Here is a 13,673-nt window from a genome sequence, read left to right on the forward strand (position 1 = left end):
GCAATATCTACCAAACGTGGTCTTAAATGTTGTCATTCATTTTTTGAAAGAGTGACATCTTCCTAGTATGAAGCTGATAATGTAGCACCGACAAGGAACAACCAATGGTTGGTTTTAGAACGTTATCTGTCACTCTGGAAAATGATTTAAAAAATACAGTTTTGTTATTAATGTAACGTAAACACGTATTTGTCACATTACTTGAAAGCTGAGCATCCCATGTCATAACAAAGGATGTATGACCAAAACAGATATTAAAGTCTAACTGCAAATCTGTTTAAACTTAATGAAGTGCAGAAATGGGTCTGACGCGTTTATGTTTTTGACCAGTTATGTTAGAGTTAAAATCAATATATCTGTATGTGTCTTTTAAAACTATCGAATGTGTCAGTAGTTTTTGCTATAATACTAGTTCAACGTTAAAAACTTTGACATTAGTACCTTTGTCATCGACGAGGAAAGTGTATAGAAACTGGAATGATGCAAATGACCTTGACATTGACAATACCGTTTACATTTCTCTATTTCAGTTACAAACATTCTTTCTATCTTCCTCTCGCTCACATACACACACACTCACAAACACATACAGTGTATAATGTATTGGAAATAAAATGATTACTGACATGTCATTTTTTTAATCTGATGCGTTTAATTTTTCATATATACTACCTTAACTCGTTTCTAATTAGCAGGATTTAATATAAGAAAAATAACTTCTAATTAATAAACAAAATACATTTTCAAATGCCTTGACCTTGACCGTGCAACAGTAACAAATGCGCAGTAAAATATGGGAGCATGTTGATTTAACATTTTCATTCATTTCCTCTCAGTACATTGTCTCAAAGACTCAGCCGAGATCTCTCTTGATAGAGAAAATGCACAATTTTCAAGTTTCTTCAACTTTTTCCTTGTCTGATGAATCAAAAAATGTATAAGGTCCTTTCTAGATGCGCTCGATTTCTTCTTGCAAGACCTTTCTCGTATTCAGAATTTGAAAAGTGTGACAGCCTATGATGAAATCGTTTCTTACCCTGAAAACAAATATTTTATTTCGTTACATCGTAAATAAACTTGCGTTCCTGTGGATCGTCACGATTTAAGCAAAAGTAAAAAAAGCTGTAAAAAGTTCTTTAATAAACAATATTTTCGTATTTGCAAGAAAAATAAAAATAAATCAGAATATATATATATATATATATATATATATATATATATATATATATATATATATATATATATATATATATATATATATATATATATATATATATATATATATATATTATATATATATATATATATATATAAAACTTAAGAGGACTAGCAATCGGTGATCTAATTTTGGATACAACAAAATGTGATGACGGTTTTGGTCTCTGATAGGAGTTGTATCTTCAGGGAAAAGTAATTTTCTCTTCCTTGCTAAATACGAATCATCTTGTGTTCTTTCCTGCAATTACTATCTGGCCCTGACACAATCCTTTGGCAATTCTAACAAGCCGATAGCACTCATGGCATAAGAAATATCCTAGTCTGGGAGCACTAGGTGTGGCTCATGGTCATTCCTTACCCAAGTCGTTTTGTACCTTTTGAAAATTGGTCGTTTCGTACCCAAGGTGCTAGTCGTTTCGTACCCAAGGTGCTAGTCGTTTCGTTTCGTACCCGAGGTGCTGGTCGTTTGGTACCCATTAATTTACAAGGTCAAATATACAGTATTGTCGTATTTACCGATCTCGATCTCTTTCTATGACTAACTTTTCCTACCTTAAAATTTGCGTGAGCAAAGCATATCCGGGCATACAATTAACCTAACAAAAATAATTATAGTAATGGTAATGTTTTCACTGTATAATAGCATACAAGTGCTATAAAGAATTACCAAATATTCACATTGCCATTAAAAATTAAAAATAAAACGTCGTCCGTTCTTTTTCCTTAAAGCATGCAAACATCTGCGGAACGACGTTTTGGCTGCACACATCGGTGCAAATGTTTATCCTATCAAAGCAACTAGACGTTCTGCGATCTTTTTTTAAGCGGGGCTGAATGCAGATATAAAATTGTTGATTGATTAAGATTCTCTTCTCCAAGGACCAATACTGGTGTTAATTTCAATTTTTATCGCCTGATTTTAAGTGTTGAGCAATACGGAACGCCAAGCCATTTTTGGGTACACTGCCGGCCGCATTAACATACTTGTGCCACGTTTAGGACACCGATCACAAGAAACTAACAAGTTAGCGGCATAATTGAAATTCTCTCTGTTTTCAATTAAGTATAAATATTATTATTGTTTCATGGTAAGTTAAAATTTGTTTTTATTATTTGGCATAATCTGTTTTATTTTGTTATCCTCCTAAATATAACGGACATAAATAATCGCGCACAGAGAGAGAGAGAGAGAGAGAGAGAGAGAGAGAGAGAGAGAGAGAGAGAGGATAATTTAACTCAGCACTGCATTTTACAAATATTTACTTCTGTGTTTTATAACATTTAATTATTTCAATAATCAAAGACATGTATGCATGCTTTGATTAAGTCAATATTGAAACGTTTGTAGCACAGCATCCCAGTTAATACGGCATATATTTTTTAGAAGTGGAACATATGTCATTTGCAACCGACAAAGGGGAGGAAGAGCAGGAACAATTAGTAACAGTGTATGCGTCCAAGAGAACTATTGAATACATTTTCTAAATGATTCTTTTTGGCTTAAAGATAAATTTTAATTCATTATATATAACTCCAAGTTTGCCTTCTGATCATTATGCTACATTATAAGTGCCTCAGTAAAACAGATTTAAATTTCCGACGATGAAGTAAAACCCCAGTAAACAAGTGAGGTAAATAGACTATTAATGTCAAATAATTCTTGACACGAATCAAAAGACTGCTGAAAAACAAAGATGTCGTGTAATCTGTTCAAAGTAAAAACCAAAACAAATAAAAATTCAAACACTTGTGACATTGAATTAAGCTTGAAAGCTTTAACTTACTCGATATCCGTGGATTTTAACATTTGATAACCTAACATTTCAAATATACTTCCCTTCTGAAGTGCACAAGGTAATGTAGTATTCATATAATATTATCCCTTCATTATGTTCCTATTATTAATCGTATTATTATTATTATTATTATTATTATTATTATTATCTATCACAAAGGATAAAAGCAACATAGAAATAGTTTATTCTGATGAAATGAAAACTATAGCATTGGGTATGAAACGACCAGCACCTTGGGTACGAAACGACCATTGATTTGGGTACGAAACGACTTGGGTACGGAATGACCAGTTACCCTAGCTGTTAGCATTTCCACTCCTAAAATTTCCTCAATTTCTTCTTTTAAGTGTAAAACTAAATATCTCCTACAACTACTTTTCTCCTTCAAATTCACGTCCACGGTTTCTGCATTGCATTTCAAAAGTGTTATTGGTAGCAAAATAAAAAACATAGAAGATAGAAGCTGAAGACATTGTCCGTTTTGTACGAAAATGTCATCAAAATAACATACAACTTCATATTTTCACTGAAATCGGAATAAGTTGCAGTTAGGCACGCTGTTATGTCAAAGAAGGATTGTTTCAAACTTTTACCCAGAAGATTCGGAAATAGCATTTGCTGCAGGTTTCTGCCACTTTTACTAGACATTGTAAGATCTCTCTCTCTCTCTCTCTCTCTCTCTCTCTCTCTCTCTCTCTCTCTCTCTCTCTCTCTCTCTCTCATATGCACATTCAACTAAATTTAACTAAATGGAAAATTGTATGTCCTGACAAGAACTGGAAATCTGTTATATTCTTCTGAGATATAAACATGAAAGTATTGTCTTGAGAACTGCTAAATACAAACCCATACAGCTTCAACACATTACGATAGTGATTGTACATATTACTAATGAAGTCAAATTAGTATTTTAATAATATTCTTTCTTTCTTTTTCCATATTTCTTTCTTTCTTTCCTTCTTTCTTCTTTTATTTTTTTATTCCTTTTCTTTTCTTTCTTTCTTACTTTCTTTAGATTGAACCATCTAAGAGGCATACTTCGTTAGCGATTTCGCCTCTAATAAATCTCATTACTGACCAGTGTCAAGATTTAGGCAAACATGGGATCGAGTGTGCTAACATCTCAAGGGATGTGAAAGGCGGTTAGATATCAATGATAACTATCTTTGTTAGAAAACCATAAATCTATTTAACAATCAATCGTCTATTATTCTAAACATTCGCCTAAATCATTAATAATGTAAAATTCATTTGATTGATATTAATAAAACTTACATCTTGCTTAATAAAGCGCATATTCGCTTTAAATATTAATTAATGTGTTTCTTTATGTCTCCATGGCTTTGTCTCCTATTAATTTTTATAAATGATTATTGCATCCAGAGATTAAAGCTTGTCTGACGAAATATAGAATTTGTGAGTGACTTGTACTTGGTGTCCTTGTTTTTCTTAACCTTTCGCTCACTTTCGCTGATTTCATTACAGAGAAAAGAAGTGCATCTATCAATATTTTCACAATGATGCAAACTTTTCAAATATATCGCAGATGAAAGTTTGGGTTTCAATGGTTGTCATTGTCGGAGACGGATGTGAGAGATAAGCAGCCACTTCCCTTGGAAATCTCCCAATGTCTTGCGTCTGATAGAGCCTCGGACAACCAAATCCAGCTCCAGACCTTCACGAGTTGCGGAACCTGTTTGAACTGACTGGAGAAGGGATGACAGGCGAGCTTTTGGCGCCTCAAAACCAGATGCTTTGGGCAGATGGGGCTTGTTAACCTTGAATGGTCGCCTCTCTAGGAGAAGGTAAACTCCGATTTCAAACCTTCGCTGCCTTGCGACTATACCCTCTCATGGGAAAGGTTAAGAAAGTAAACCCCAACAGAAAATCCGGAGACGATGTCACTAAATCGACTTGGCATTGATTTTAGTGTCATCTTGACAACTCCTGGGACGCAGCTGGTGCCATGACGTATCGGCTTGTCCTTTCCCTTGGAACCATAAGCTGCGTGGAGAGGGGGGATCAGCTGCATGGGCAACAGTTGATTCTCCATATCACCCTACCCAGGCTTGCGCCCTGGAGAGGACACTCCAGCTTCACTCCACAGCGTCGACACAACACGAGAAGCAGCTGTTTACCGGTTGTAAGTCACCACTCGACTGGCATAGAGCCAGACGCTACGGGTTGCTTCTGACGGTGGGAGAGACCAACATGTTTCACTGGACAGCTACCGCCCGCCTCAAACTGGGAGCCCCATGCCAATAAGGTGCCGTCCCGCCACAGTTCGCCTGCCTTGCTGGGTGCGTAAGGCTTAAGGTACGCGAGTACCTGATAAGCGGACTGCAACTACTGCACCAAGAAATAACAAAATAAAAATAAAAAAGAAGACTTAAAATCCTCAAGCTAGGTACCTGGACCATGCTGACTGGGCTTTCAGATGATTTCCAGACAATCAGTGATATTCGTAAGACTTCAGTCATCAACGACAAACTTGCAAAGCTCCAGGACGACATAGCCTCACAACAGGAGAAACGACTACCAAATTCTGGGTCCCTCAGAGAAAAGAACTACACATTCTTCTGGCAAGGAAAGAGCGCAGATGAAGCCAGAGAGTTTGGTGTTGGATTCGCTGTCAGGAACACTCTGCTGGGGATAATAGAACCCTGCCATCAAGGAAATGGATGACTGCTATCCCTCCGCCTCCACACCACAAACGGGAATGTCAGCCTGATCAGCGTTTACGCTCCCACACTAAGATCCTCCATAGATACCAAGGATGAGTTTTATGATGAGTTAAACTCGATCATCGACAACATTTCCAAGGAAGAGAACTTGATTTTGCTGGACGACTTCAATGCTAGGGTGGGTGCCGATCACGACTCTTGGCCCTCCTGTCTTGGTAAGTCTGGCGTTGGGAAGATGAATGAGTATGGGCAGCGCCTTCTAGAGATGTGCTTGTACCACGACCTCAGCATCACCAATTCATTCTTTCAGACAAAACCAAATCACAAAGTGTCTTGGAGGCATCCCGGTCTAAACACTGGCACCAGCTGAACTTGATCATTACAAGACGGTCAGTCATGAAGGGTGTGCTTCTTACCCGTACCTTCCACAGTGCTGACTGCGACACCAACTACTCGCTGGTGTGCTGCAAAATGAAGCTTCAGCCAAAGAAGATCCACCGCTCTAGGCAAGAGGTTCAACCACGCATTGATGTGAGCAGGACATCATATCCAGGCAAGGCTGAGGACTTCACCTATGCTCTTTCAAAGACGTTTGACACAGAACCCCCTAACGGCAGTGCCAAAGAAAGATGGGATCACATCAGAGAGACTGTATACAGCACAGCCACATGAATCTTTGGTACGAAGCAATCAAAGAACAATGAATAGTTTGAGGCCAACTCAGCCACACTCATGCCAGCCATAGAAGAGCGTCCCAGTGCTCACCTGCAAAACAAGCGATCCCCCTGACAGAAGACACTACAGGCATACCGGTCTACCAGAAGCATAGTGCAGTGATTAGCACAGCAGTGTGCCAATGAATACTGGCTTCAGCTCTGTCAGAGTATCCAGTCAGCAGCAGATATTGGAAACATCAGAGGCATGTACGATGGCATAAGGAAAGCAATGAGTCCGACAAAGAAACTGACAGCACAACTGAAGTCGGCCACAGGCGATACCATCCACAACAAAGGCAAGCAGATGGAGCTTTGGGTGGAATACTACTCCGAACTGTACTCCAAAAGAACCACGTGACCATTGAAAACATCCCTCTCATGGCCGAACTGGACGAGAAACCTACTGTAGACGAACTAAAGAAGGTCTTAGAGAAATTGTCCCTAGGTAAAGCCCCAGGGAAGGATGGCATCACAGCATAACTCATCAAGTGCGGATGTAGCGTGCTGATCACACACCTGCACGACCTCCTCTGCCAGTGCTGGGAGAAGGGTGCAGTGCCTCAGGACATAAGAGACGCTAACATCATAACCCTGTAAAAGAACAAGGGCGACTGAAGCGACTGCAACAACTACAGTGGCATATCACTTCCCAGCATCGTGGGTAAAGTTTTCGCACGCGTCATCCTGAACAGACTGTGGACGCTTGCTGACAGAATATACCCAGAGTCGCAGTGCGGGTTCCGCGCAGAGAGGTCCACAATCGACATGATCTTCTCTGTGAGGAAAATACAGGTAAAATGCAGAGAAAAACACAGACCAATCTTCCTGGCTTTTATAGACCTCACCAAGGAATTCGATCTGGTCGGCAGAGACGGACTTACAATCCTCGCGAAATTTGGTTGCCCTCCAAAGCTCCTAAGCATGATCCAGCCTTTCACGATGACATGAAAGGCACAGTGCAGTACGATGGCTCAACATCCGACCCCTTTGACATCCGCAGTGGAGTTATACAGGGCTGTGTCCTTGCCCCCACGCTCTTCGGAATCTTCTTCGCAGTCCTGCTCAATCATGCCTTTGGGACGTCCACAGAAGGGATTTACCTGCACACACGATCAGACGGCAGACTGTTCAACCTTACACGACTGAAGGCAAAGAGCAAAGTGCATGAAGTAACCATCAGGGACATGCTCTTCGCAGACGATGCTGCTCTAGCCACCCACACAGAAGCTGAGCCTCAGCGCCTAATGGCCCGCTTTGCTAAAGCATGCGATGAGTTTGAGTTAACTGGACAATGCAATCATAACTAAGCTTTCATCACTCTGCTAAACAAATTGTCCTTTATGAGCTCTAGAAATCATAAGGTGTAGTGCTCTCTCATTTGTCCGTGTTTAAGGTTGCAAAGGGACACATTGCTCCTTAGCCAAAGGGAGCAGAAGTGTCTCGTACTTGTGTGAACAATGCAGATAACCTCTGCTATGTTTGTATTGAAATTACTTTCGCATCACAAAAGCGCAGCATGTTTACTGTGGCTAAGAAAGCATATCACCTTTATTCTGGCTGCAACATTGGAGATCAGGACAAGAGTGGGCCCCACACATATGCTGCAACAGTGGTTGAACAGGAAACGTAAATCTATGCCTTTTGCAGTGACAATGATTTGGAGAGGGCCAACAGATCATATCAGCAATTGTTGCTTCTGCATGGTGCTTACAGTTGGAAAAGGTGTATCAAAGAAGACAAATGGGACTGTGCTTTATTCGAACATTCCATCAGTCATACGTCCAGTACCCCATGGAGAAGGACTGCCAGTTCCTGATGCACCAGAATCATTCTCACTTGAGTTAGACGGGAACAGGAGAAGGATGAAACTTTTAGTCTTGAACAATCAATGTCACATGACCCAAATTTTCTACCATCCTCCTCCTCTGAACTACACCTCATAACACAAGGTGAACTGAATGACCGTGTCAGGGATTTGGAACTACCCAAGAGCAAGTCAGAGCTGTTGGTCTCCAGACCACAGCAGTGGAATCTCCTGGTGGGTGATGTTAGGGTTTCCATGTTCCGTGACCGTCAAAGGATCTTATCCCATTCCTCTTCATGGAAGGTAATCTTGTAGCCTGCAACAACGTTGATGGTATGATGGCAGTCTTCATCATTCTTATGATCCAGATGAGTGGAGACCGTTGAATGATTCATCGAAGACAAGTTTTAAAAATGTTTTGCTGCATAATGACAATATGTTTGCCGTATCTTCCGTTTGGTCATGCAGTCCATATGAAGGAACCAATGAAAACAGGAAACAAAACCTTTGCGGTGCATAAACTATGACCAACATCAGTAGCAGCCCTATGGCGATCTGAAGGTTCTTGCACTCTTTCTTGGTCTGCGACTGGATACAGAAAGTACTGTTCTTTCGTCTGTGAATAGGATCTTAGTGCGACTGATTCCGACTACACAACAGAGATTAGCCACTCCGAAGAACTTTGTCAAGGCCATGAACAAAACACAAACATTTTTAAGTACCTCCATGGAAAATATCCAAGGTCGAGTGAAGCTAAGATAAAGAAGGTGCCTTTATTGGTCCGCAGGGTCGTGAACTTCTTCAAGATGATGCATTTGTCTGTGCTCTGCGTAGCAAGAAAAATGCGTCATGGTATGCCATCCAATCAATGGCAACAAATTTTCCCGGAAACAATAAGGCAAACGATTTCAGCAGGACATTACAACAATGGAGAAGCGCTATCAGAGCAAATGGAGCCCATCAATGCTTGCAGACTCTTGCTGGACAGTGAAAAGAGATGCACTATTTATTGAATACAAGAGACAAGCCAAGAAACGCAAAGTAGACACTGAATAAAGACTAAAATATATTCTTATTTATATATAACAGTTTTTTGCCTTGTATTTCATAATATATTCTACTTATATAACCCTTTTGCTGTTTTTAAAAGTGTTACATGCACAGGACATGTGAAATAATATCATGTAATTCATCCTTAAACACATGAAAAGACCTAAGTTTATATTTTATGATTCAAACTCTACTTCGCAATATACATTGATGTATATGTTAAAACATAAATATCTTGGAAACAGTAGCCAAGCAGTAGTTTTAATTGTCATATCTGAATTCACCACAACAAAATCCATGGCACATTTTATCTCTCAAACAGAGGACTTATAAAACAATTTGACCAGTATAATTCATTAAATATTCAAGATTTGTTCATTCGTGAACATTTTGTAAATATAGAATCAACTATGAATCTGCACAAATATCTTTTCTCATGTATGTCATTTAATTAGTTGCTTCGCAAGTCCATACTTGTTTTACGTTAAGATTTCTGGTCTTTAGTCATGATGTCTTTGTTTTATTTCTTTAGGCTGTTATTTGCTAAGATCATCAAGTGACTCTATAGTTCATGCATTATGTCTCACCCCTGCCTATAGGAATTGTCTCAGAACAGTTATTTGATGCAGCCCAGGTTTCCACACCTATTGTATATGCATATTTACTTACCAGAGCTTTGTTGTAAGATGTAAATTTCAAGGATAAACGCATATGTTAAAACAATCCATTGGAGCCAAGAGTGCCACAAAATTATACTCCATCATGGTTTTAGTGAGGTATATTAAAGTCAATGTTTTCAATAAGTAGATATTAAAACTACTCTGGTCAGACTGCCCTGCTGAGGTTAATGCTATGGACAAGTAGCATGCATTTGAGGTGGTAAAATGAGTCTTATATCGAATAATAATTAACATATTTAGATGAATCTATTTCCAAGTGCTTTACTGTAAATCTTGAGGATTAAATAGTTAAATGCAGAAACGATATGCAAAGTTTGTAACTATTGCAACACGAGATAGATGCAATCTAGTGATGTAATCACACTAATACAGCAACATTTTAATTTTATTTTTTTTAATGTGCAACATTTGCTGATTTGAGTGTCACGAATTTAATATTCTATTTGTATCGTAACTAAAGTTAATGAAGATTTGACACTTTGCGGTAGCAATTATAAATTAACTGTCAAATCAAGTTGCAAAGACGTTTTGTGTAGTGAAAAGTAACCAAATGCTAAAGTTACATACTATACATAAAGTCAAGTAGTCCTTTATCCGTGTAGAATCACAAATCAGTTCGGGCAAAGAGTAGGAAAAGTGTCATGATCTGATTGTTTAAGAGGTTAGTAGAGGTAATAAATAACTTCAGCTGTATTTGTTTTAAGCAAAAGTGCTGAACTTAAAGTACATTTTAAATGTGTTTATCCTCCCGCTTTAAATTGTTTGTAAAGACAGGTTGTTAATAAAAGTTTTTACCAAATCAAATATATATACAAGTAATTATTATTATTATTATTATTATTATTATTATTATTATTATTATTATTATTATTATTATTATTGGCTTTTTGGTACATATGGGTAGACAACAGGGTGAAACTAGAGTTAACTATTCCGTAAATTTGATAAGTACAATATATTAGGGATTGGACTTGAGCCACATACAATAATACGTGCTTTGTTTGTTTTGGTCTGTCAGATGTACTTAGTTGAGACACAGAGGATAATGAGATAGGAGTACACAAACTGCGGTTAGGTTTCAGCAGAAGCCCCACCCCACCCCCTCTTTCTCTCTCTCTCTCTCTCTCTCTCTCCCTCTCTCTCTCTCTCTCTCTCTCTCTCTCTCTCTCTCTCTCTCTCTCGGGAATAGTGATCAACCTCATTCTGAGAAAGAAAGTTTTGAGCAGTTTATCGAAAACCCGGAGTCTGATTTAGTCTTAGAAAACATCAGCGTAACTCCTCATACTGATGTCTTTCAAACATGAATCAGGTCATGGACAATTCAGGCCAAAATATTTCTCACATTTTAAATTTACCTGTTTAAAACTCATTCTAGACTCTTTTTGAACATCGACAATTCCTGCGATTCCTAGAAAAGTTAAATCACCATACAGTGTCTGGATTCTCTTTCATATCTGGAATTAACATCAAATATTCATAAACTGAATTTGCATGTTTTAAAGCACGTGCTAACCTGCACAATAGTGATTAGCAGGTTTGATGGAGAATCTAAGTCTTCTATAATGTATTTGAAAAGCAGTGGAGAGTGTGGTTGGCAAGGTATCAAAACATTATTGCAAAGCAGGTTACAAAACAAACACATCAGACTTATCCCGTGACAGATAATGAAATTGTAATCTTTACATGGCTATTGTATTAAAAAAGCTCCGGTTTTGAGAGATGATGTTATTTAGCTGGTGATGCTCATTGCTATTACCTTAATCCATCGCTAAAACCTTAATCCATCGCTATCACCTTAATCCATCAACATCATCATCTTCCTCCCCATTCAAATTTCAAACACCCCTTTATCACATAAAACTTGTATTTATCTCTTACATTCGACACCTGATGAATATAGTGTATCGTTTCAAATTATTTCATGCAGGAACGAAATGGCAATATGGGGTAAAACAGATAAATTTATTCACTGTATATAATTATTTATTTGTATTTATTCTGCTTGTTAATTTAACGTTTGGCTATAGTTCTTTATTTAGGAACATGGCATAAGGTCATGTGTCATTTCTACAAAATTAAAATTGCTAATTTACCTTAGAAGGTTTCGAAGATTAGAAAAGGAAATAGAAAGATCCCAACAAGAAAGAGTTTTAAAGAGAATTTTAACAAACTAGATACCGATTGTAACAGTAAAAGACTAAAGAATTTGACCTACGTACCTACGTACATCTATGGCGTTTCAGTTAAGTTCCGGCTGTGGTTTGTACCCACCTTTAATCCTTTGCCTACCTTTCCTACTCAGATACACAAAGACGAGTGTGCGGCCTATTGCCAACCGTGTATTAGTCAAATTCGGATGGCGTCTTGAGTGAGATATTAATCCTCATCGTTCGTCTTATGCCCAATATAATAACTGTATCAGGACCAGTGTTGTGTATGGTTTCGAATCCCAGTCATCTTAAATTCTGACATGTTGATTGGGGCTTCATTGCCCTTACATTTCACTAAAAAGCATACATTCTATGCGTACACGTATGGAAAAGATACATCGTGCGGACAAAAAATAAATTCTCTCAACTAGTTTTTACATACAAACACACTATACTACAACAAACAAATACCTTAGATAATCTCCTCTTTTGCCAACAAAATAAAGACAAACACACGCATACGAATACAAATCACACACTATCAAACAAACAAGGATAGTTAGCGTTTGCAGACACGTCATTAAACACTTACATACAAACAGAGACTAGAGAAAATAAATGAATTGTATTGGGGGAAAAACAAAGACTAACATGTACGAACGCACACGCATACATATACAAACATGGAAACACAATATTTTGGCAATAGATCATTCTCTTTTCTAGAGATCTCTTAGCCGTAAAAAGGGCAGTATTGATTTGGCGATTTCTCCCTTCATGTACGGGAGGACGGCCCCGTCCCTCTGAAGGATTTCCCACTGGAAAAAATCTGCTTCTTCTGAAAGAGAAGAAGAACTCGTTCATGTCGACTCTACGATTTACAATGCCTCTCTCTTGATGCTGCTGTCTCTGCTGTTGGTCTTGCTTATACTTGTCTGTATGTCCACTCTTTTCTCTCCTTCTCGATTTCTTCTTTGAAGACCTCTTCTACGAGGTCTTTCGCCACGCTTAACATCCTCACGTTCGCATATTTACAGGGTTGACAACGATGTGGTGTCAAACTCGACTTTCACTGATCTAAGTCATCTTTCCCATCGATACACACTACGTTTCTTAGCTCAAAATGAACTATAACCATAATGTTCATTAAACATATATCTTCTTTATCATGTTACTAAATGTTCTAAGGGATATCCAAGGCTGCGTTGATAAAGAGAATATACACAATATATCAAGCACCCCATGGCATACATTCCTTGTAATTTCACATTATTGAATCGAGCCGAAACAGCGTTTCTTCTCATATAGCTGATGAAGTCGTCTTCCAAAGGCAACGATAAATTAAATAATGTTACGATTGTCGTTAAATCCCACAATGTGAGGGCCTTTATATCCGGTCACCACTATATCGTTGAACGTATGAGGTTTCCTGTGCACGAAAGAATCTAAATGGGTGTTGTTGGCTTCTTTTCCGTACGTACAGAGATTTTCAACTTACGCTCAGTAAGGGTAATTATCCATGCTACTGCTGTCCAGATTGTTATTCAAGTACAACTCCACTTCGCTGAGCAACGG

Source organism: Sinohyriopsis cumingii, chromosome 1, assembly GCF_028554795.1.
Source record: "Sinohyriopsis cumingii isolate HCF-2022 chromosome 1, ASM2855479v2, whole genome shotgun sequence".
Lineage (NCBI taxonomy): Eukaryota > Metazoa > Mollusca > Bivalvia > Unionida > Unionidae > Sinohyriopsis > Sinohyriopsis cumingii.